Consider the following 25,833-nt stretch of genomic DNA (forward strand, 5'->3'; position numbering starts at 1 on the left):
CAGTTCCTGATATCAGACTGACCATCTCCACTGCTGCATCCAAACCAAACCGACAAAACCCCAGACTATTAAGCATTACACAGCGGGAATGACACCAATGGATTCTTTGCGATTTGATTTATTACAACAAACAGCCCCTCTGACCACCACCACACATTCACAAGCAATTCACAAAAAGGTGTATGCCCAGGTGGGATTCGAACCACCAACCCTTAATTTAATGGACAACCCGCTCTACCTCCTGAGTCACGGCTGCCACATAGTGTTTATTATATAGTTCCATAGATGGTAGAGGTTTCTAATATTTGTACTAACAGTTGCTGTACTAGTACATCCACTGTTAATACTTGTATATGTAGTAGTTAGGGGTGTAAGAAAATACCGGTTCTGCATTATAGCGCGATATTTCATTTCACAATACTGTATCGATATTAAAAAGTACTGTGTCGATATTTTTAGGTATTTATTCAAATGCAGATATTGTGGAGGTTCATTTTAGTTTTTTTGTTTTTCTTTTTTGTTTATATTTTATTCATTATTATTTAACGCTCTTATGAAATAATGTTCATTCCTTTGTTGGGATTGCACAAAAATAATGTTATGATGTTAGTTATAAACTAATAGAAAATGAACATTTGAGCAGGATCTTAACCCTTTCATGCACAATGGTCACTCCAGTGGACAGCTATTCTACTGCTGTTCTTTTCTATTTTCATGGATTTTGTTTTTTTGGTTTTTTTTTTACACATATCTTTATTAAAGTTTTAAGACACTACATATCTTTTCTGGCATGATTTGGTAACATTATGTAGATCTCTCCTGAGCATAAACCCCCAGAATCACAAGCCCTCCCCATAGTTTTCACACAGTTTATCAGTAAATACATGTTTCTGTGCGTCAAAAATTAAACGTGTGGTGTCCAGCTGGGTGGACATTTTTGCAACTTCATGAAAAATACGCTCATTAGAATTTTTTTTTCATTATTATTGTTTTTTTGTTTTTTTTTTTAATTTATTTTATTATTTTTTTTATTTTTCAGAAGAAAATTTTCAATCACATTGTTTTTTTTTTCATTCCTAAAGAGGAATAAAAACACTCAGGAAAAAAATTTGAATAAGGTTCTCATAATTCGTGCATGAAAGGGTTAAACTGTAATGTCTGTAAAATATCATTTAAGTTTGAACACAGGAAAAGCTTGTGATATAGCATCAGATCCTGTTCTGATCAAATAAAAGTGTTTAGTATTTGTGCATATTTCTGGTGTAATTCAATTCTTCAAGGAAATAATCATTAAAAAAAAAAACAAAAACAAAAAATTGCCTTTTTAATAGTATCATGATATATCGTATTGTGATCCTAGTATTGTGATTTGCATCGTATCACCAGATTCTTGCCAATACACACCCCGAGTAGTAGTAGTAGTAGTAGTAGTAGTAGTATTAACAGTTATGGGTATTTGTTCTAGTTATTGGTAATTGTACAAACACCAGCTGTTCTAGTTTTTAACAGTTCTACTTCAGTTTGCTGTGCATCCATGTGTCTCCCCCCTATTTCCCCCCTTCCCCTATATCTCTCTCTCTTTAACCCCAACTGGTCAAGGCAGACATCCATCCTCCAGAGTCAGGGTCTACTCCGGGTTTCTACCTGTTAGAAGGTAGTTTTTTCTTCCACTTTCTCCAAGTTTTGGCTCCTGGAGGATTCTGTTGGTGTCTGTAAAATGGTTTAAGAGTCTGGTTTGGACCAGCTCTACAGATAAAGTGTCATGAGATAACTTTTGTTATGATTTGGCACTATATAAATACAATTTGGTTGATTGATTTTTAGGATGTAACGATGTGAAAATTTCATATCACGGTTTTCTGACCAATATCATCACGGTTATCATTATTATCACGGTATTGTTGAAATGTGCTCGATGTGTTCAAAAAGAATTTGTCTTATACACAGCCTGAAATAATTTAACCAAGTTGTATTTTGAAGAAAAAAAAAAGAAACAAAAAAAAAACAAATAAAATAATTGGCACAATGTATTTTCTGTTGGTAGAAACATTCAAATATTAACATGTAATAATCAAACATACAAATGTGCATTAAACATGGCACCTTATAGCCATTGTTTGACCATTTTCCATATCAAGTTTGTGTTCAAAGTGCGGTAATCAAACACAGTTATCATGATAATTAGAATTTAAACAGTAATACTAACCGTCTGGAATTTTACCGCTGTTTATCGTTATACCGCTAATCGTTACATCCCTAATTGATTGATATGCACTTTAATGTTATTGATGCACCTGTTCCCCACTGAAATATTCCCCTTTTTCTTTGCACATTACAGTTTATTACTGCACCTCAGTGTCTGACTGTCCAGATTTTTTTACCAGCTCTTTTTTTTATATACTTCTAATTCATTATATATAGTGTGTTTGCTCTTGTGTTCTATTTTTTATTCTATTTTTACTGTTTGCCATGCTGCTGCTGCACCACAATTTCCCAGTTTGGGATAAATAAAGTATATCTATCCATTCGTCTGTACATGAAATATGTTGTGTTCATACTGTGTACAATTATATATTCCCAAGTCAAATCAAACTTTAATATTCCTGCATTCTGTTTTGATTTGCATTTCCCACATTGAACCTATTATTTATTATACTTTTTGAGGTTTAAAAGAAATACAAATGAAGATTAAATATTTAGTTGTTTTTGCTCAGCTCTGACCACAGCGCCCCTCCCCCTCCTGTCCACCACTGTTACCCAGGACTTGACATTGGAGGTCACCGCCTTCAGCCAAGTTCATTATCTCACCTTATCGCCGCGAAGTCACCTGCAGTTTAGGGCCACTTTCAGATAATGTCATAATAAATAAACAAACTATTCATTTGGTCATTTTGGACGGCGATCGTTTGAACAGGTGTAGTTTTATGCCTGCGGGATAAGAGCTGCACAAACACCGAGGTAACTAATGCCACGGTTAAAAAAAAAAAAAAAAAAAAGTTAAATCTCAACATGTGCACACGGGCTCGTAAGTGATGAAGGTGATGAAGGTTGCCCACTGTCGGGAGGGGCAAATTTCATGAACATCTGCTACTGACATACACACGGACACAGCCGATACACAAACACATGCACACATCACAGCATGGAAAAGCGAGAGGAGGAAGTGGGTGGAAAGGCACATGCTGCTCTGTCACATTTAAATGCATTTGTATTTACCTGTACATATGCAAACAACTGCACATACAGTGAAGCGCCACTTCCTACAACACTCTGAATAATTCTAAATCTAAACACAATACCTTGGCAGCACCCTCTCTATGCTTCCTTTTCCTCTTTGTATTATGTTATGCTTGAATATAAATGAATTATTTAAACATGGTATAAAATATCACATGGACTCTTTGGTTCGATGTAGCGTTTCAATAACCTCTTTTGTTTTGTATGCAACTACGGGATTGCAAAAAAAAAAAAAAAAATAGGCTTTTTATTTTTCTTTATAAACATAAAAATGGATAATTGGTCACAAGTGTCTGTGAGATCAGTTTTACTCATTTTTAACTTCATGAACTTGGTAACCTCCAAACTTTTATGCACAAACCTTGTAAAAAAAAAAAAAAAGTAAGTAAGTAAAGTTTATTTATAAAGCACTTTTCACAGATAAAAATCACCAAGTGCTGTACATAAAATGGATGCAATAAGACAACAGAAGAATAATTTCATAAAATAAATAAAAAGGCGAACTTGTTAGCGAACTTGTGGAAACACTATGGCCAATCACCTCCATGTTTTTTGGGCCTGTCCAAAAATCCAGTCATATTGGAGAGAGGTGGCAACCGAGATAAATAAAATAGGGATGGATTTAGATTATTCTTTTGTTACTTTATATCTTGGTAAAATACCGGAAACAGTCCTTCAGAAGGAGAAATACTTATTGAAGATACTTTTGGTACGTAGTAGGAAAGCTATAACCCGAAAATGGTTGCAACCCGACCCTCCAACTTTGGACCTCTGGCGTGGGATTATTAAAGAAATTTACTGTATGGAGAGACTTACTTTTGCTTTAAGACTTGAGTTGGAGAAATGTACTGAACGCTGGGAAAAAAGGATTGTGTACGCACCTCGATTAATACAACCATAATTGTACAATGATGTACGTGTGCATGATGCAAAAGAACATTTTAAGTTTAATTGTAACACCCATGATGATCTCATGTTCATTGTTTGTTCTTTTGAAAATAAATAACAAAAAATTAAAAATAAATAAATAAAAAGGATAAATCCATCAACCAAAAGCTTTCCTGCATAAAAACGTCTTCAGCCGCTTTTTAAAACAGTTCACAGAGTCGACCACACAGAGGGACCGGGGCAGGTCATTCCAGAGTCTGGGGGCTACAGCCTTAAAGGACAGGTCTACCCGGGTTTTAAAATGAGTCTTTGGGACCTTCAGGAGGCTCTGGCCTGAAGACCTAAGGGTGCGCCCTGAGGAGTGCCCGGAAAGTCAGGACTAAAATTTTTAAATCAATACAAAATTTGACCGGAAGCCAATGAAGAGCTGACAAAATGGGGGTGATGTGGGCTGTTCTGGGCGTACCTGTCAAAAGTCTAGCGGCAGAAAAAAACAGTGTAAAGCTGCAAATCCTTTTATATACTTTGTCCAATTCACATTCATCTATATCTCATGTCTTTAGTGCTCATTTCAATAGCTGTGTTTCCATAAAACCTCAATTTAAAGTACTTTTTTTTTTTTTTTGAAAAGTTGCACAAACAAAATGTAATTCCAATGTAATAAAGTAGTTTCCATTGTAGCGTGTGTTGTGTCATCAACTAGGTGCTGTAGGTTGTGTTATACACTGGGGCGCCACTGCAAATTGTGAAATAAATTACACTGGTCAACAACAAATTTACTGTTTAAGTTCTTTGAGCTGATTTAGGATCATTTTGGTGTGCTGAATCCAAAAATCACATTAATTTTGCTCAATCAGGTCAACTTTCTGAACTATGCTACATATTGGCTTTTTAACATTTTTGCTTACATTTATGGGCATTTTCACATCATATGATACAAAATTCTTTCATATTTCTTGCAATAAACGACTTCTGAAGATTTTACTTTTGCCAATTTATGATTAATGGTTTTTTTTAATATTACAAGTGAATGAAATGGCTTCGACTAGAAGATCTTGCAAAAATAAGCCTGACGTATTCTGCTACATCTGCGGTGAATACACCATTGTACCTAACAGGAATCAAGTCACAAGTTTTATAAAGTGTGCTTACCAATCTTATTTTGGTATTAATTATTATATTTTGTGAGAAGATCAAATTTTTCAAAATCAAATTAGCAAAAAAACCTGACCTGATTGAGAAAAACAGATGTCATTTTTGGATTTAGCGGTGCAAAATGGTCCTAACTCAGTTGAAAAAACCTAGACAACTTGCAAAAAACATTTTTTTGTGACCTAGTGTTATCTGGGGGGGGGTTGAAGATACTGTAAGAACTGCATGTATAGGGGTGTGTTTCATTAGTGCAACTGGCATAAAAACAAAAGTAATACTTAACTTTGGACGTCCAACTCCCAGCTTCTAGGCCTCTTTTACTGCAGAGCTTACATGAAATTTTCACAGCTTTTAACCTTTAACCACTGGGCCCCCTGGAAATGCTGTACTCCATGAATTTGTCATGTTTACCCCCCCTTTACAGCACCCCAGGATGTATATGACTCTAATAAACAGACGAAGATACGGAGCATTGTGTTGTTTTTAATGTAAAATGGCTGTGATATGTACCAAGCATTTTTTTCTTTATCAAAATATCTGTGAATGCTCTAGACCAGGGGTGTCAAACTCATTTTAATTCAGGGGCCACATACAGCCTAATATGATATAAAGTGGGCTGGACCAGTAAAATTATATAAATAATAGGATAAGAACTTATAATGTCAACTCCAATGTTTTCTCTATGTTTTTGAGTGAAAAAAGTCAAATTCCGTAATGAAAATGTTTACATCTACAAACCGTACTTGAACATAACATGAACAAATATGAACCTGAAAATTCTTAAGACAAATAAGTGCAATTTGGACAATATTACACCTTAGCTGATCATTTATACAGGGTGGGGAAGCAAAATTTACAATGAACATTTAGTTGTTTTTTCTCAGCAGGCACTATGTCAATTGTTTTGAAATCAAACATATATTGATGTCATAATCATACCTAACACTATTATCCATACCTTTTCAGAAACTTTTGCCCATATGAGTAATCAGGAAAGCAAACGTCAAAGAGTGTGTGATTTGCTGAATGCACTCGTCACACCAAAGGAGATTTCAAAAATAGCTGGAGTGTCCATAAAGACTGTTTATAATGGAAAGAAGAGAATGACTATGAGCAAAACTATTACGAGAAAGTCTGGAAGATACTATTAAAGAAGAATGGGAGAAGTTGTCACCTGAATATTTGAGGAACACTTGCGCAAGTTTCAGGAAGCGTGTGAAGGTAGTTATTGAGAAAGAAGGAGGACACATAGAATAAAAACATTTTCTATTATGTCAATTTTCTTGTGGCAAATAAATTCTCATGACTTTCAATAAACTAATTGGTCATACACTGTCTTTCAATCCCTGCCTCAAAATATTGTAAATTTTGCTTCCCCACCCTGTACATATGCATCACAGCTTACAGATGACAGTGGATCTACAAATACACAAAACATGTAGTAAGAGGCAGAATATTGGTACAATTCCACAAACTTCTTTTCAGAAATTTCAAGTTATTCACATTTTTTGCAAAAGGCTAGTCTGTAAATGTAAACATTTTTGTGTAACTTTATTTTTTTACACTGTAACAAAGAGAAAAATTTGTAGTTTTCATTATTTATAGGTTATTCTGATAGTATTTTACTGGTCTGACCCACTTGAGATTGAACTGACCTAAAATGATTCGAACATTCTTGATTATGAATATCTTCAGTGTAATTTCTGCATTTCACAAATTCATCCCAGGTGCCAGACTGGACCCTTTGGTGGGCTGGTTTTGGCCCCCGGGCCGCATGTTTGACACCTGTGCTCTAGACGGACCAAACATTTGATCAGTCAAGTGAATAATCATACGAGTCAAATGTTCAAGAATCACAATTTACCAAAAAAAAATTGTTTCCATTTCCTCCATGCACATGTATTCTTTGGAAAAAACATCAAAAATGACCAAAAGCCAGGGAAAAAAAAGGAATATTCCATAATCAGTTTCCAGTGTGAACATTATGCATTTACCTTCAGGTTCTTCAGGTTGCATCTACACCAGGCTGATACCAAACACTGGCTCAAATCTGCCCTCTGAGCCCAGAAAAGCCAATTACCGCAACCGGCTGAATCTTTTCATTTTATGTAGATACTTAATAGTTTATGGCGATTCTGCTGATCACATTTAATGCTGTGTATAACTCTCCTGTTTGGGGTTAATGGATCTGTCATCTGATGGACATTTACGTTGGAGAAGGGGGTTCACTCACTGCAAAGAGCTTGGATTTTTTTTCCTTCCCCTTAGTCCGTTTTCTTTTTAACTCCTCGGCACTAAAACTCACTTTACATTTCGGGTTAAGGTCTATAAAAGACAGCCTTTTGTCATTTTACATGCATAAATCCTGTCAGATATCATACACCCCCCTGATGTAAACAGCATCTGTCGTTAAATGAACCCAGTTGGGTGTAAATAGCCACATGGGCTTTTACATCCGGTTTCCAGGAGTCAGAAATAGTGAGAGCTGAGCCTCATTTGACTCAGCGCTGTTTTCACAATCAGTCTGACTCTAAGAACTTTTATTTGATATTAAAATAGGGTTGAGTATTTTACGGATATGAATTTGATAAAAAATACACTGGCAGGGGTCAAATACTGCTGCACCATCTGAAGGGTACAGAAGATAAACTAACACTGGGTTACAAAAAAATGTTTTTTGCAAGTTGTCTAGGTTTTTTCAACTGGATTAGGACCATTTTGCACCGCTAAATCCAAAAATTACATTGGTTTTTCTCAATCAGGTCAGCCATTTCATTCACCTGTAATATTAAAAAAAAAACAATCATAAATTGGCAAAAGTAAAATCTTCAGAACTAGTTTATTGCAAGAAATATGAAAGAATTTTGTATCATATGATGTGAAAATGCCCATAAATGTAAGCAAAAATGTTAAAAAGCCAATATGTAGCATAGTTCAGAAAGTTGACCTGATTGAGCAAAATTAATGTGATTTTTGGATTCAGCACACCAAAATTATCCTAAATCAGCTCAAAAAACTTAAACAATAAATTTGTTGTTGACCAGTGTAATAATTCCCAGAATATCATGATCCCAGTGTAAGTTTATTTGACTGTGATAATCATGATAATAGTAAGTATCATAATGCATGGTTTTCTTTTGCCTTTCGGATTTATTTTGTTTACGTTCTCAGCTAAAATGATGACAAAACATTTTGCCGTTTTACATCATTTCCGTCATGCATAACTGATGTGGACAATATTTTTGCCTCTGGCTCTGTGAAATGTTGCTTGTGTCATGTTTCACACCACAAACAACAGTTTCATTCACTGTTTTTATCTTACTGAAGAAGATGTCAGATCTCATATTAACCCTCAAAGACCTAAATGTTTAACTTCTGAACCACTAATATTGTCAATATATTGAAGTAATTCAGGTAAAAAATGCAGTTTCTCAGCTTTTCAGCAGCAAATAAACTCACTTTTCCTTCAGTTATCTCTGTTCTGACATAACCTTTGAATTTAATCTGAGGTTTTATGAACATCTACATGATCAGTGTATCAAATACAGAAAACTACCAGATTTTCACTGAAAAAAAGCAAAATGCAGAGGAAAATACAGATAACTAGTAAGGTACTCGGAGAGTGCAGACCTCCGCCAACGCAGATCAGTGCCCCCCCCAATCACCACCATTTGTTCCTTGTGCCAGTATCAACATTTCCTGAAATTTTCATCCAAATCCATCCATAACTTTTTGAGTTATCTTGCACACGGACAGACAGACAAACCAACGCTGGCAAAAACATTACCTCCTTGGCGGAGGTAATAAATGGTGATGACTCACCAAGGAAAGGTTAAATGTAAAGAAAAATTCATTTGGAAGATGCCAGAGAAATAGTTCTAGGTATTTAAGGGTTAAAAATAAACTGAATAAGCTCAAGTTGCAAAATGAGACAAGAGTTTCGTTTTTTTTTTTTTCTATTTTGATTTTATGAATAATTTAAAACCACAAATAACTTGATTCTTTAATTTTCTCTCAAAACTGGGAAATTTGCATACAGCACAAGACAAAAAACAGACAGACCAAAACAAAACAAAAAAGTGGGTTGGTAATCAGGTTGACAATTAGGTTAGTATATATACCGGTGTTTTTCAACCTTGGGGTCGGGACCCCACGTGTGGTCGCCTGGAATTCAAATGGGGTCGCCTGGAATTAATAGTAATTGAAAATAACTTACTAATAAAAAATATATGGTGAGTTGAGTGAGACAATCCCAATCCGTAAAAGACATGACAAACTGTGAAGCTAAAACTGCAGCACTGTGGTTCTGTTTATCTTTCAAATGTTCATTGTGGTCGGTTTCAGATGGTGCAGCTCTTTCATAATTCATAGTTTGAGTTCTTGTTTGTTCAGTATTAATTGTCAGCCTTGTAAATCCAAGCTGGACTGACTGTACATATCCTGACCAAGGAAAATAAAATTCTCACTTTGTGCAGTAATCTACACCTGGCTTTTCTGCCTCCGTCCATTATAATATACATTACATACACTAAATATCAGCTAAAATTTATGTTTATTTGCAACATAGTTTAGCAAACTATTACAAAATCAAAAGCAAATTAATTGTAGCAAAAAAATGTCTCTATTTTGAATGGGGTCACCAGAGATTTGTGATGTTAAAATGGTGTCACGAGCCAAAAATGGTTGGAAAACAACAGATATACAGGGTGGGGAAGCAAAATTTACAATATTTTGAGGCAGGGATTGAAAGACAGTGTATGACCAATTAGTTTATTGAAAGTCATGAGAATTTATTTGCCACAAGAAAATTGACATAATAGAAAATGTTTTTATTCTATGTGTCCTCCTTCTTTCTCAATAACTGCCTTCACACGCTTCCTGAAACTTGCGCAAGTGTTCCTCAAATATTCGGGTGACAACTTCTCCCATTCTTCTTTAATAGTATCTTCCAGACTTTCTCGTAATAGTTTTGCTCATAGTCATTCTCTTCTTTCCATTATAAACAGTCTTTATGGACACTCCAACTATTTTTGAAATCTCCTTTGGTGTGACGAGTGCATTCAGCAAATCACACACTCTTTGACGTTTGCTTTCCTGATTATTCATATGGGCAAAAGTTTCTGAAAAGGTATGGATAATAGTGTTAGGTATGATTATGACATCAATATATGTTTGGTTTCAAAACAATTGACATAGTGCCTGCTGAGAAAAAACAACTGAATGTTCATTGTAAATTTTGCTTCCCCACCCTGTATACTCTAACAGACGCTTGCTAAAGAACTACCTCTAAAACAAACCTCTTCCTGCACAATACTGTAAATAAAGACTTCTGATTGTATTTACACATTTCAGGGCAGTGATATAAAGTAAAACAGTAATTTAATTGATCTACAGTGGTTTGAAAATTAGGTGTAGTCCAACTACATAAGGTGCTTGGATGTTTTAGTCCTAATGTGGTCATGACTGAGACAGAGACCCCCCCCGACCACTAAATGATGAGTTGTATAATCTGATGGCCAGGGGGACAAAAGAGTTCCTGAGCCTGTTTGTGTTTAAGCGTTTCTTTCGCTTCTCGTCCCTCATCATCTCCTCCGCCCTTCATTTCTATTCTCCACTTCCTTATCAACTCTCCTGACTCTCCTTCTTGTTGCATCGTCCTCTCCGTCTTCCCCCAACCCCCCACTCCTCTCTGAGATGAAGACTGTCAGCGGGGCCATATATCTGACATAGTGCACCGTGGACTCCACACACTCTCGCACACACTATATCCAATCTGCGATATAGTGTTCGCTAATGGGGCAGTGGGTATGAGGGGAATGGGAGATTGAGCCGGCTGGGCGTTGCTCGGCCCATCAGAAGGTTATATAAGACTGTGACGAGGACTTTCCTTCGCCATAAATCCATAACCTGATGGGAGATACTATAATGTCAACAACTGCTCTATGAATAACACTGGAATCTTGTACAGAGCTGAACAAGAAAAGCTACACCATGAGTTTAAAGCCTTTACACTACAGAGCCATAAAATCCACTATTATGACTATTGACCCCGGTAAAGATTGCAATTACAGGTGTTTTTTCCATTACGGATTAACCCTGATTGTTCTTTTGATTATTATTTAGCGAATGAAACGCTAGAAAGGAATCATTAATATTGGCCGTTACAATTTCCCTGAGCCCTAGGCGTCATATCAAATAGCTTTTAGTGTCCAAAAGACTGCCAATATATCCAATTAATAATCCTATGAAACAGATAAAGCAGCAAACCTTCACATTTGATGAGGTGGAACCGGAAAATGCAGCCATAAATGACTTGGGCAATGGATAATGAACATTTCAGTCTATTAATCGCTCATTTTGAAAAATTATTTAAGCAGCAATACTGATTATATGCACAGTATCAGAGTCAAGATACAAGAAGTGCATTGTGGTGTCATGGAAATCTGACTGACAGGTGGTCTTTTGTGATGAATATTTGCATATGCCTTAAATAAAATCACTTATTGCCTCAGAAAACGATATAAGACTTTTTTTGAAAATTTGGCAACCGTATTTAGATCCTATCAGTAAATCTGTTACATCATGTACTTAATGTACCGTAGTTGTCTGTACTGACCTTGCACACTGACTGTTTTTCCTTTTTTTTTTTCTTGCCTTGCTTTCTATTACGTCTCTAGACTGTTGGTATATTGCTATGTTTGTACACATAGCATGTATAAAACTGAAAATAAAATTAAAAAAAAAAAAAAAAAGACAAGATACAGTGATTCGCAGCCTGTCAGATAAAGTAACCAGCAAAAATGTGGTTGAAACCATGCCGCAGCGTTATTTCTGCATGCTTTGAAGGTTGTGATGCGTTTTAAAATGCTTTTGCTGAGGGTTAATTTCCCTCTGACTATCTGCCAGTACACAGTGATCCCGGAGCCACAGGATCCGGATCGAGAAGTAATGTCAACTCGTCATCGCCTCCAAACACAAAGTCCGAACGACTGCTTTAAATGGAATCTGGTCGGAACGAAGCAGCCTGATTTACAGCTGTTTCACTCTCCAAATGCTCTGCTCAGGCTCACTAAATGTTTCACACTTATGAATAATGTGGAAAATACAGACGGGGATTGGGGGGGGAGAAATTCTGCTTCTGCTGCTTCACCTGATTCAAGTCACTTCCCCCGTGTTTCCCCATTTGTTTATACGTACACACACATATACACCGTCTCCTTCACACTATCCTCTTAAATATACACACTGAAACACACAAACATTATGCAGAGGGCTGGTTCTTGTTGGCAGCGTGCCTCTTTCTAAGAGTGTTTAGTGCTATAAGCCTGGAGGAATACACCAGCAGCGCCCTCGACACGCTTTCTCATGAAGCCTTGCATGCTGACACAAGTGATGAATGACATTAACTATGGAATTAAAAAAGGTCTCACAGCCGGAAACGGTGAAGTCACTCTGTAGTCTCTGACAGAAAATATACAAAGCTCTTGCACGTAGACTAAACATGCAAAAACAATCTGATTTTTCCTCTGGTGACGGCAAAGTGTTGGTAAAACACAAAACACCTGTCAGATCTTGGCAACTTTACAATCCGAGTGAACCAACGAAGAACTTTAATGAAAATATTAAAAGCTCAAGCTGATGATGTTTACAGGGAAAGACAAATGCTGTGCCTGTGTTCATGAGAAAACACCACCCACATCCACTAAAGTAATCCTACTACTTACACGACTAATGCCATAAAACCAACACAGGTTTGTGATGTTGGCTCACATTCATATTGAAGGTATGTGCAGGGAAGTTTTTATCTCTTAACAAGTATATGGGAAGCAGTAGAGCATGTGTCACAGAAACTCAAACAGGTTTACCATGGTTTTTTTGGGGAAAAAAAAAAAAAAGGGGGGGAAGAGGTTATTAATGAAGCTGGCTGACTTTCTCATCTGACTCATGATATTTTAATTTTAATATATATGTATGCAAATCTGCGCCTGTAATAAGATTAAAGCCTTCAAACATGGAGCCTAGAGCTGGGTGTCCTTCCTTCACACTGATGACAAATGCAGTCAGTGTACAATTACATGGTTGAAATAACTGGGTAATTTGTTTTAAGTCCTCAAGAGCAATTAACAGTCCTGCAGCCTGACGCACACCCAGCTCCACTCACTAATGCGGCTTTTACGCAGAGGGTGATTTAATGCACTGGCCTACAATGAGTTAGATGAACTAACAATAAAGTATCATAACCCTACTCATCATAAATTACAGATTCAGAAAAGTGCGACTGTCCGTGGAAACTCAACTACTGAGCTCCGCAGACGCGCAATAAGTCCGTCAATGCGTAACGCGTCAACCCCAGCTCTCCAACAGGACTTGGGACAGTTTTCCGGGTGAATTCTAACGCGTACCTGGTTCGTGGTGTCCGGCGGCAGGTTCTTAATGAGGATTTTCCTCCTGTTGCTCAGCTCCTGGCGAGTTTTGGCCAGCCTCCTCTCGATCTCCTCCGGCTCCAGGTCCGGCAGGTCGCGGAGGCTAATCCCCGGCTCCGAGGGCTGCGCCGCCGCCGCCTCCTCGTCCTCCGGCTGCCGGCTCTCGGGGCTGTCCATCTCCGGGGAAAGTGTGCTCTCCCGGGCTACGGAGGAGTGAACGGTCGGCGGCTGGATGGATGAGGCTGCCGCCATCTTGGTAGCAGAGGGAAAAGTGTGAGGAGAGAGAGAGAAAGAGAGAGAAAACAGAGAGAGAGAGAGAGAGAGAGAGAGAGAGAGAGAGCAGGTAGGAGGTGTTTCTATTAATGAGATCCGCGGAAATACTGGTTAATGAGGTAAAAGTTCACTGATGGGGTTTATTTTTTTTAACCTAATGTTATTCTAGGATAATGTTTACCCATTGGCTTAGTTAATTTTAAATTCTTATTTATTCGAATTTCGTATTTATTATATAATCTTGTGCAATATGTTAAAATTAAGTTTCACATCTAATGTCTGGTGGAATCCTGCAAAACCGATGTGCAAGGACCAGTTTTACAGTTATGAATGAATACATTTATTTTTGGTTTTACATCAGTCATTGTACTCAGCACATCTATTCTAATAAACATAAAAAAAAACAAAAAAGCAATCGGCTAGAAGCAAAAGCTTATTTTTTTGCCTATCCTTTTCAACTAATATATTGCTTACGTCACCTTAAATGTGTACAGCATCGAGCATTTACACCATAATAAATTTTAAAAAAAAAAACACATCTACCATCTCAATTCAATATTTCTGAATAATTTAAACTTAAAGTACTTTTTTTTTTTTTTTTAAACTTCACCAAAGGAGTGGATAACTTAAATGCATCATAAGGTCCATTCCATAATTTCACACCTACAATCCCAATTCATCAATTCAAGTTGAATCATTCTATCTCATATTCTTATAAGCATAATGCTATGTATTGATAAATGCATATTGAATGATCGATGCAATTGCAAACAGATCCAGAAGTGCAGTCTAAATGGGCGGTTTGTGGTTGAATCCTGCAGGGCTCCACCTCGGACTCCTGGCGACCCCAGCTGTCTGCTGCATGTATAGGAGCCAATTGATTCATCAATATCCCCATCAGGCCGTATTGTCTTGTGTGTGTGTGTGTGTGTACTTCAGAATGGGCTCCACAAGAGGCCTATAATCAACTACATTGATGTCTCTGGATGATTCCTGTGAGGAATTATTTTGTTTTTAAGCCAATTCAATCTGTTATCCTCAGATCTTCAGCATCGGCTACACTTTGTTATATGTTGTTTTATGTTCTTTAAATCATGTTGAGTACACTTTACACAGCTTTGACAGGATAAATATATGCAAAACCTTGTGGATTTTGGTACAAAGAAAAAGCCCAATTAACACATTTCTTCTTTTTGGTTTAAGACAGAAAGAGAAGCATTCATTGGAGAATATCTGTAAACCACCAGAGCTTTCCTGTTCCCTGTGTGCATAATGTGACCATGAATGGCTGTGTGCCTTCTCTTCTTTCTACCCAAGTCATCCAATGAATGCCAACCTAGCAGCCAACCGAGCCTGCCTGCCTGCCTGCCCGCCTGCCTGCCCACCGTGGGTGGAAAGCTGCTCCTGGCAAACACAGGGGGAACAGAGCTCCCTGCCGAGTCCTCACAATGCCTATGAAGCTTCCGCAGGCTGCATGAGTCGCTGGTAGACGCACACACACTGTTCGCTCGCACTCGAGATGCATTCACATCCATGTAAGCACACAATCATGTCAGCAAGCACACATCAACCCACTTAGGAAATATTTAGAGTGTGATTATGCCGGGGCCTATAAGAGACAGTGAAATCAGCCTCCATCATCCAACCTCCATGTTCTCTCTCTCACCATCTGTGTGAAGCATTTCTTGGCATTTCTTCCAGACAATCACAGTTGTCAGTGGGTGAAGATGATCTCACTTTGCCAAGTGGCTGAAGCAGTGTAACTGTAACACACCTACTGTTTATGGACAGTTTGGAAGAATGCTTCAATCAAGCTTACGATCAGTCAGCTGACAGGGCGACGAAAAGGCTGTACTTGCACAGTTTCAATCAGAGGCAATGGGGGACCCACAGAATGTATTTTTGTCTTTTCCTCTGATTATATTTATGTATACCATTCATTTGATGTTACTCCAAATCACTGGTAGAATCCTCAGATCCTTTATTTGTAAATGCACCAATGATGTCCTCCATGAAATACCCTTATGATGTAAAACAACCAGCTGCAAAATATAGCTATAGCATTGAAGTATGTAGCATTCTAGCATTCTTCTGTACGACAGTGTTTTAATTATACAGCTGTTTTTTGGGTTTTTTTATACTCTTTATTTTAATGTTTTAAATCACTTTTACAGTGCAGTAACAACACTAAATAAATTTAAAAAAAAAAAAGGGGGGGGGGGGACGCACAATACAACAAGGGGGATGTTGTTCCTTATACATTCGACTGCTTTTCCATACTCAATCTTATGTCAAAAATTTCTGTCCTTGAATATGATCCATTTCTCCCATCTTCGCTTAAAAGTTCCCATCTTAATCCTCAATTGAAATATAACTTTTTCCATGGAATATATTTCCTCTATAATGTCCAGTCATTACTGTGGTTGAAGAGGGTCGCTTTTGAACCAGTTCCTTGTGACTACCTTTTTGCAGGCAAGAATTAAAATTTTAAATAAGTGTCTTCTCTTTTAATTATGTCATCAGGTATTAGACCAAGGTAGATAGTCTGGGGGTCCATTGGAATTTTATAATTTAAAATATTCTCCATTGTCTGAACAACATGGTTCTGTTATGACCCTGGGTCAAAATTTGTCTATTTATATGTATATGTATATATGTTTTCTGTTTAGTGTGTGTTCTCCCCCGTCCTGTAGGTGTGCTGTGCCCCTTTTGTGTCTGGTTTGTGTTGCAGGTTGCTGATTGGTGGAACAAGATTGCCCGGCCCCTTTAAAAATGGCCCTGGAGCTTCCGTTCGCTCTCTCTTGCCTCCTGCCAGCTTCCAACCCTGTGTTCTGTGTGTGTGACCGTCAGTCTTCATGCGTTGCTGTGATAAGTTGATTGTATATAGTTGTAAATAGTTTTTTTTTGTAACTCAAACCTTTTTCTGGTAGGGGAGGTCGGCTCTTTTGTTTTTCCCATTTTCTCCTGTTTTTGGTTAGGTAAGTTTCTGTATTTTATTTCGTGCATTTATTTTTGAGTAGGTAATTTAGTTTAAACTTTACAGAAGATATTTTGTTTGTTGTTTTAGCCGCTCCCTCCCCTAACCCTTCCTTAGTTGTTTAGAAAAAATAATGGTAATAAACATTGTAAACTTTAGTTTGTGACTGACGTGTGTGCTTGGGAGCTGGGAGGGGACAAAAGTGAGCACATTATATTCGCCCCAGTGAAGCCCTAGGCCAGGGCGTAACAGTTCCAAAACATTTGCATTTTTGCACATGTCCAAAAGATATGCAAGTGGTTGGCATTCATGTGTCCACATCCTCTGCAGCATTGCTGCTGTTTTCCCAATTGTTTGCTTTTAATATTTGGTGTAATAAAGAAGCGAATGAGGTTTCAATTGTACAGCTGTTTTAAGTTTATAATCTATTCTTGTATTTTTCTTTCATTTTTTGGTTTTTCCCCTGTAAGTCGCTTTGGAAAAAAGCGTCTGCCAAATGCATTAATGTAAAATGCAAATGTAAATGAAGTAGAAGTAGTGCGTTGACCCCTCTGATACACCTTTTCCTGCACCAGTGCTTTGTATTTTTCCAGCTGATGAGGAAAACTTGCTCCAAATCACCACCAAAACCTTGCTGTCCAGAACTACAGCAGACAGGATCGTGATCAATAAGGCCAACAAACATTGTGGGAACATCAATCTTTACAATAGAAACCACAAATAAGTCGGATCAGTTGGGTTTAGATCAAATGTTGGCTTACACAGTAAAGAGATGACGTGGTCCACTGTTGTTGTCAGCTGGCATCATCCTGAAAGCAGAGAGATATACAGTGAGACATATACAATGATGAAATGATGCTGGTCTATAGTGCATGGGAAAGGCACATGTGAAACCTCTGTACTTAATACGGGTTGAAAAGAGGTATGGCTGACAATATATATGGAATCTTTAGATTATTAATAGTGACGCTTCACTTTTATATGCAAGGACACCATATAAATCTGAGTGCTTATCATATGATTAATTGGGGAAGAAAGAGGAAAAACAAAGTTCTGATACACAAATTTGTTTTCAGTTTTTGGACTTTTTGTCTCATCTTTAGTTTTTGGTGAGATATTGGATGACTTGAACATTTATTGAAATGAAGACGAGGTGAGAAGCTTAGAGAGGAAAATGTGGTGGAGCTGTTAACAACTCATACATCTGAAAATCAAGTTCAATTACACAATGCTTTTAGTGAGATGTCAGAAGACAAAAAGGTTGGAATTCATCAATGTGTGTGTGCATGTGTTCTTTGTCAAGGAGCTATATGTAATATTTTGATTTAAAATATTCGAAAATGACCTAAAAGTATCATTAAAGTGTTTAGAATGCATTGTTTTGACTGTTTGTCAAAAATGTGCAGATATGAACTGATGTCAGCCACAAGCAAATATATCACTGTGAATGTTTGTGACCACAAGAGGGAGTAATGAGTCACTCTGCTGTTAAAAACTAAAATACAACTGAAGTCCCACCCCAATGGGACCTCACTTAAGAAAAAATATGTATACAGGGTGGGGAAGCAAAATTTACAATGAACATTTAGTTGTTTTTTCTCAGCAGGCACTACATCAATTGTTTTGAAACCAAACATATATTGATGTCATAATCACACCTAACACTATTATCCATACCTTTTCAGAAACTTTTGCCCATATGAGTAATCAGGAAAGCAAACGTCAAAGAGTGTGTGATTTGCTGAATGCACTCGTCACACCAAAGGAGATTTCAAAAATAGTTGGAGTGTCCATAAAGACTGTTTATAATGGAAAGAAGAGAATGACTATGAGCAAACCTATTACGAGAAAGTCTGGAAGATACTATTAAAGAAGAATGGGAGAAGTTGTCACCCCAATATTTGAGGAATACTTGCGCAAGTTTCAGGAAGCGTGTGAAGGCAGTTATTGAGAAAGGAGGACACATAGAATAAAAACATTTTCTATTATGTCAATTTTCTTGTGGCAAATAAATTCTCATGACTTTCAATAAACTAATTGGTCATACACTGTCTTTCAATCCCTGCCTCAAAATATTGTAAATTTTGCTTCCCCACCCTGTAGCAGTCAATTTTCTGATCTCATTTAATTTGTGGCACCATTTACGCAGAAGAGGTTTTTCAACTTAAAAGATTATTTCACAAACCAAGAAAGTTGTTGTTTGTTGGAAAATATAGGAAAGAAACGCCTAGTTTAACGTGAAACAGCTCAGGAGATACACGTCAAAACCCAAAATGTCTGTTACCTTGGCCTTTTTCACCTCGTTCTTCAAGAAAGAGATGAAAACCACCACACACCTGGTCATGGAAAAGCTGCAGAGACATCCTCAGCAACTGTCAACAGAGAAAATACAGCACTATGCAAAAGTCTAAGGCCACCTTTATTTTTGTTGATTTTGCAGGACTATCAGGAGCATACGCATTTATTTCTTAGTCTCTTTTAGGTAACATTAGAAACAGAAAATCAGAACAAAAGCCTTTCACAGTTTATAGTCAGTATTTAGTGTGATGTTTCTTCCTGCAACAAAAAGGAGCGCAAACATGTAAATATCTGACATGTGATGAATGAAACCTAGCACGACAGAAAACTAATTCAGTAAATCTCATATATGTCTGAACAAGCTAAAGACGTGTTAGATGCAAAAGAATGTCACATTAAATAATTATTTTGTTACTAAAAGCTTTTTTGCTTTTGTTTCTTTGCCGTTTTTTCAGAAACTTTTGATTTTAATGATGCACATATTTCTTGCATATCCTGGTTTATATTTATACTGAAACTAAGAATTACATGCATGGTCATTTAACCTGAAACAGAACACCTTATGGTGGAAAAAGACTTTTACACAGTGAACAAACACATGCATGTGATTTGACATGTTTTTATTCTAAAGCTAACAGGTTTATGCTTCTCTGTGAATAACTGTTCAAGTGAATTCACCTGAAGAAGTTTCAGTTTTCCTTCTAGAATGGAGGATGTTTTTTTCCCCTTTTTTTCCTCAAGAATTTCTTTATTATTCATTGATAAAACATACAAAAAATAGAATATAGCAAGAATATACAAAACATCAGACATTCAAATTCTTAATAACCATAAACTAATAATAAGCGGACATAAAAACTACATGAATAAATAAAATTAACTCTTTCATGCATGAATTATGAGAACCTTAATTAAGATTTTTTTTTCCTGAGTGTTTTTATTCCTCTTTAGACATGAAAAAAAGAATGCAATTGAAAACTTTTTTATGAACCAATTTTTCATGCAGTTCCAAAAATGTCCACTCAGCTGGACACCATGTGTTTAATTTTGGAAGCAAAGAAACATGTATTTACTGATATATTGTGTGAAAACTATGAAATAAAAACATTTTAAATGCTGCTAATCTGTTGTTTTCTCACATTTTAACATACTCTAATACTAGTCATTAATCACTTCATGGAGATATTATGCAAAATAATAATAATAATTTAAAAAAAAAAAAAAAAATTAATTGCAGTTTAATAACAATAACAAGCAATTAATTTACACTCAAACATATTACTGCAGATCAGGTTTATCAAGAACAGTAATGGTATGAATTACAGTGTTTAGGATGATGCATAAGTGTCCACTGTTTTGGCTGATATGGAACTAAAACAAAAAAATACATGAATATAAAAGAGAACAGCTGTAGAGTAACTGTCCACTGTAGTGACCACTATGCATGAAAGGGTTAAACATACATAGAGGATGTTTTTATTGACTGAGGTTTAAAGATCTGACACCCTTCAGTCTTTTATTCAGATTCTACTAGGGATGTAACAATTACCAGTATAATGATAAACCACGGTAAAATTCCAGACTGTTAGTATTACCGTTAAAATTCTAATTATCATGATACCCGTGTTGGATTACAGCACTTTTAGGTGAAAAAACCCTATGTAAAGATCTGCTTTTATGTCAAATATTTCAGTGTAGTTTTTATTTATTACAAATTTGATTTCCTATACCTAATATTAATACAATATATATACAAACGCAGGGTTACTAGCGACTCCCAGAAATATTACAAAGAAAATGGGGGACGCAGCCTTTACTAACTATGCACCAAAGTTATGGAATACAATTCCAAAAGACATTAGAGAAGCCAGTTCACTGATTATATTTAAAACCAAATTAAAAACATTTTTATTCTCATTAGCCTTGGAAAGGAGATAAAAATGGGGTCACAATTCAGGGACCAGGAATGTGCGGTTTTTATTTTTATTTTATTTTATTGTATTTCTGTTTTTATTTTTTATTTTATTGTATTTCAAATTTCATCTTATTTCTTGCACTTCAAAAATTCTATGCATAATCAAATATTTTAATGTGCGCTGCTTTTATTTTTATTTTATTTTATTGTATTTCTCTCAAATTTCATCTTATTTCTTGCACTTCAAAAATTCTATGCATAATCAAATATCTTAATGTGCGCTGTTTTTATATTTATTTTTATTTTCTTGTATTTCTCTCAAATTTCATTTTATTTCTTGATGTATAATCAAATCTTAATGTATTTTAATATTGTATTTTTTCAATCAATGTGAAGCACTTTGGGCTACAATTTCTGTATGAAAGGTGCTATACAAATAAAGTTTATTATTATTATTATTATTATTATTATTATTATTATTATTATTATTATTATTATTATTAATATTTGGAACCAATATTCACTTTTAAAGTCTTTGAAAAAGTTTGTTAAACATCTTTGTGTTATTTATGCAATAAAGCATACACATTTATCAAATCGGATTTTATATATTTTTTGTGTTTTCTGGCCTTTTGTTTTTTATGGTAGGTTAAAGTGAAAAAATAATAGACAGATGATATAGATGAAATTGTGCTGAAAACAAAAGATACCAAACATGGGTATAGTAAACATTTGTTTATATAGTATATAAAGGCAAAATCAAAAGTACTGAAAAATGGCCAAAATAGGCTCAGACCACTAAGGGTTAATATTTGAATGTTTCTGCCAAGAGAAAGTATACTGTGCCAATTATTTTATTTTATTTTTCAAAATACAACTTGGTTAAATTATTTCAGTGTGTGTATAAGTACTTTTTGAACATTTTGAGCAGTATTTCAACAATACCGCAATAATAATGATAACCGTGATAATTTTGGTCACAATAACCGTGATATGAAATTTTCATATCATTATATCCCTAGATTCTACTATATTAACTGGATAAAAAAAAACAAAAAGAAAAACAGACATTTTCAAATTACAGACATATATTAACCCTCCGGTATCCAGGTGCACTTTTTAGGCACACTTTGCATTTTATTTTAAGAAACTTCATATTATTTTTCACAATTTAAATAAGGTTAGAATTCAAAAGTTGTTCATTTTTGCATTATCTTTAAAATTCTGGCCACCAACAAAAATGTGCACAATGTAAACAAAAGAAAATTACAAGACTAGCATCTGTCTCCCAAGTGTGCCTAAAACGCACTATTTCTTCCATTTGGTATGTATGATTAGGGCTGACCTTGATTTACAAAAATATAATCAAATTAGAGCAGAAAAATAAATCAATATATAATATTTAATAGTTTGATTTATAGGTCTGCCTTTTTGCACACTTTGTGACAGATGTCAGTATTTTTGAACATTTGACCTAGTGCCAAAAATAATAATGCAAATTAACCAGTGTTGGACTTAATCATTGACATATGCCAGGCTGCAAAAAAAATCAAATAATATGTGATCCACTTTTTATGTATTATATTGAAAAAAATATTTTTGTGTGTTTTTTGCATCTAAAAAAATGGTTTGTTTACATTACAAACATGGCATTTAAAGGGTTAAAAAATGTGAAAGTTATTGAGTATTTGGTATTTTTATTTACGGCTCAAGTTGATGAAATAGAAAAAAGCGTAAAAGAATTAAAAACAAAGTGTATGAAAATTTTTTTGACATTATTCCACAAGTGTGCCAAAAAGGCACACTTGGTGCTTAGTAAGGGCCTTGCTGGACGGGATACCGGAGGGTTAATTAGACAAGGACAACATGTCTAATAATAATAATAATAATAATAATAATAATAAGTAAGTAAGTAAGTAAATTTTATTTATAGAGCACTTTACACAGACAGGGTCACAAAGTGCTTTATCTTTTCTTTTTTTTTTTCTTTTTTTTCTTTTATGGGCTCAGCTGGCTGACAGGCAGCTGTCTGTACCGATAAGGCAGCAGCCGACACCAACTGTACTCCCAGTCATCATTGCCCATTTTTCTGACACCTTTGCTTGTGTATCCTCTTTTATTTGGACATTTTACCAGGGAGTATCTCACACTACTAAAAAAAAACAAAAAAAACAAAGTGCTTTATCAAATCAAATTAAGTTTACAGAAACCCAACAATATCCTCCAGGAGCAAACACTTGTGATTGGTGACATTCTGTTTATTATTAATAATAATAATAATAATAATAAAGGGTATATATTAAAAAAAAAAGACATGTGTAGACATGTGCATTTTTGGCCTGTTACTTTTGAGTGTGTTTAGTTGGTTTATTCCTTTAGGGTTGGGAGGTGGGAAGAATGCACAAAGGAGAACTGTTAAAAAAGTAAGACCTACAGGGGTTGGACAAAATAATGGAAACACCTTCACCTCAAGATGATAATGCCCCAATCCATACAGCTAGAATTGTTAAAGAATGGCATGAGGAACATTCTAATGAAGCTGAGCATCTCGTATGGCCGGCACAGTCCCCAGACCTCAACATTATTGAGCATTTATGGTCAGTTTTAGAGATTCAAGTAAGACGTCGATTTCCACCGCCATCGTCTCTAAAAGAGTTGGAGGGTATTCTAACTGAAGAATGGCTTAAAATTCCTTTGGAAACAATTCACAAGTTGTATGAATCAACACCTCGGAGAATTGAGGCTGTAACTGCCGCAAAAGGCGGACCTACACCATATTAAATTATATTTTGTTGATTTTTTAAGGTGTTTCCATTATTTTGTCCAACCCCTGTAGTATCACTATGTATATACTGTATCTGGTGGATTTTCTTTTGTGTAATAAAAAGATATTTTAAATAAATAAATAAATAAATAAAACGACAAGGACAACAAAATAAAGGTTTTACTACATGTCTGATATTTACCTGATTAGATGCATCCTTCCTCTCACAGTGAAACGCTGTTGTCTGGTGTGAAGCTGATTCGTGGGCGGTGACAGGTGTGGGGTTTGCGTGGGGGTGGGGGTTACCTGTCAAACATGAACACGTGTCCTGAGGGGACTCTACGAAGACCAGACACGTCCAGCAGAACACGGAAAGAACACGGAAAGAACACGGACACAGGTTTACGAACAGCTAATGATTTAGAGTCTGTGGCTTTAGAACTGAACTACCTTCGTTTAAACACACAGACACATGTGTTTGCCATCAGCAGAGCTTAGGACCCCAGTGGTACTACTGAGTGGGCCTCGCTGTGCCTGATTAAAAAAAAAAAAAAAAGTCAATAGAGGGTATGTACGTGACGTCACCGCTAGCGGAAGTCACCGCGGTTCCGCCCACTGAGTGGAAGAAAGAGGGAGATGAGTGACAGCGTTGGCTTCAATACTGTCTGAACTGAAGAACAATATTTAATACAAAAAATAGGACCAATGGCCCTGTAGCTTACCAGCCAAATTAAAAGCTTTGGGAAATGTATCCAGATGCCATTTATTATCACCCAGTTCTGTGTATTTATTATATTACAGAAATAGCCCATGTTTTGGTCATATTCCAATCAGATCTGTAAAAAATTCTAATTCCAACTTGATATCATTGATACTGATTTATTGGATCAATCCACTACCTATCTGTTATAATGGGAACATTTTTCAAAGTGGCACCAAATCCAGAATCAGATCCGGATCGAAATAATTTCAATACCTTGTGTTGACATCATCATACAGAAGCTGTATACCAAGTTTGAAGTCAATCAGAACTGTAGTTTCAGAGAAGAAGACGACTGAAATTTTTTCCCCATAAGAGCCCATGTTAAATTTTCCATAAGTTCCTGGATCCAGAAGAAGATCCTGATCAGCATGTGGACATTATCTTTTGGTCATCTCCCCATCAGGGCTGGACTGGAGAAATTTACACTGGATATTATTTATATTACGCCCAATGATTTCAGGCACATCACTGAGGATGTGTCCCAGAGCATCCTAGGATGTATTTTTCATATTTTTCAATGTATATTTACTGAGTTATTGCATTGATCCATTTCCTATCTGTTATAATGGGGAATTTTTTTAAAGTGGCACCAAATCCAGAATCAGATCCGGATCCAAATAATTTCACTAACTTTTGTTGACATCATCATAAAGAAGCTGTATACCAAGTTTGAGGTCAATTGGATTGTAGTTTCGGAGAAGAAGACAATTGAAATTTTTGTAACGGACGACGCCAACGACGCATGACGACAATAGCTAACGGCCTGTAAGCTGGCGAAGAGCTGTTGTGCAATTGATTGTATGAACAGGTTTGAAAAGCAGTCGGAGCTATCGTTTTACAGACACCGAAAGACAAAGAAAAGAGAAGTAGCTGGATCCACAAACCCAAGAAACCAAACCTAGATCTGTGGATCCTGTTTGGTGTCAGCTAACATTAATTTATGCTGTATTTTTGGGTAAAATCAGACCTTAAATGCCAAATTGTTTTGGCTAACGTTACTTCTTAGTAAAGCTCTTGGTTTCATGATCAGATCTTTCCTGGTTTTTGTCTTCATTTTGTGGTTCTGAACCTTGTGCTCCTACATGATTAGTAAACTAACTGACACTGAGGCTAACCTAGTTTTTCAAATACGGGGGAACTGGA

The 25,833-nt window shown here is 36.1% G+C and overlaps 1 pseudogene; it reads right to left on the reverse strand.

The window, feature by feature from the left end:
- LOC115418291 (ribonucleoprotein PTB-binding 2-like) overlaps positions 1–13,952 on the reverse strand; it is a 250,586-nt pseudogene extending 236,634 nt beyond the window's left edge.
- Positions 13,953–25,833: the final 11,881 nt, after the last annotated feature.

This window comes from Sphaeramia orbicularis, chromosome 4, assembly GCF_902148855.1.
Source record: "Sphaeramia orbicularis chromosome 4, fSphaOr1.1, whole genome shotgun sequence".
In the NCBI taxonomy this organism is placed as follows: Eukaryota; Metazoa; Chordata; class Actinopteri; order Kurtiformes; family Apogonidae; genus Sphaeramia; species Sphaeramia orbicularis.